This window comes from Echinops telfairi, unplaced genomic scaffold, assembly GCF_000313985.2.
Source record: "Echinops telfairi isolate 266 unplaced genomic scaffold, ASM31398v2 ScPeMD7_43;HRSCAF=161, whole genome shotgun sequence".
NCBI classification, from domain to species: Eukaryota; Metazoa; Chordata; class Mammalia; order Afrosoricida; family Tenrecidae; genus Echinops; species Echinops telfairi.
The window spans coordinates 936072-937251 of NW_022103941.1; the positions used below are offsets into that span (position 1 = coordinate 936072).

General features: G+C 38.1%; 1 pseudogene; it reads left to right on the forward strand.

Moving 5' to 3' along the window:
* Positions 1 to 568: 568 nt before the first annotated feature.
* LOC105979916 lies at positions 569 to 879 on the forward strand (annotated as a pseudogene).
* The last annotated feature ends 301 nt before the right edge of the window (positions 880 to 1180 follow it).

Consider the following 1180-nt stretch of genomic DNA (forward strand, 5'->3'; position numbering starts at 1 on the left):
TGCTTCTCAGCTAAATGGTTGCTTGTTTATCTTCAAGGCTTTAAGACCCCAGATGCTATATCTTTTGGTAGCCGAGCACCATCAGCTTTCTTCACCACATTTGCTTATGCTCACATTTTGTCTTCAGTGATGGTGTCGGGAAGGTGAGCATCACAGAATGTCGGATTGTTAGAACAAAGTGTTCTTGTGTTAAGGAGTACTTGAGTTGAGGCCCAATATCCATCTGCAACCTTAATTCTTATCATACAGATATGAGTATATAGATCTATTTCCCTTTCATTATACATTTACATATGTACATTTTTATGTATACCCTAAATAAATAAAGAATACAGCAGAGACATATGCACACCTATGTTTATTGCTGCATTTTCCAAAATACCAAAAACAAGGAAATAACCCAAAACACCTAATATAAAGGAATAGACAAACCCTGGTATTTCCATACAATAGAATATCATGCATCAATTAAAACAAAATGACTGTCAGGTTAGGCACAAGTGGAGTGAGGCGAGGATCGCAGAGTCTCAGTTCCTGTTTACACTGCGTAGACCACATCTCTGCAAAGATGATCAATGTATCCCAAGCCCAAAGACCTTTTTGTAAGAAGTGCAGCAAGCATTAACCTCACAAAGTGACCCAGTATGAAAAGGTCAAGGATTCCCTGTAAGTGCAAGGAAAGAGGCACGATGATGGGAAGCAGAGTGGCTATGGTGGGCAGACAAAGCCAAATTTCCAGAAGAAGGCTAAAACCACAAGGAAGATCATGCTGAGGTTGAATGTGTTGAGCTTAACTGTAGGTTCAAGAGGATGCTGGCCATTAAAAGATGCAAGCATTCTGAACTGGGAGGTGATGAGGAGAGAAAAAGAGCCAAGTGACCCAGTTCTAAGCCTTATTTTATCTTATAAATTTGAAAAGTGTTGAATCAATAGTCGTATTATCTGTAAGAAAATACAGTTATATTCTTACTTGAAAAAAATGTCTTTAACACCATGAGGCATAGAAAAAACTACTATGCTTCGCAAACTCAGTCAATCTTACAAACATAAATACTTAATAACACTAGCATTATAATGAAAAGCAAAGATAAAGAAACTTAAATTATACTTGAAAAGATAAGACTTTGATGCCTGTGAGGAGGCAAAGGACAGGGAGGGAACAGGGACAGGAGAGCGATAG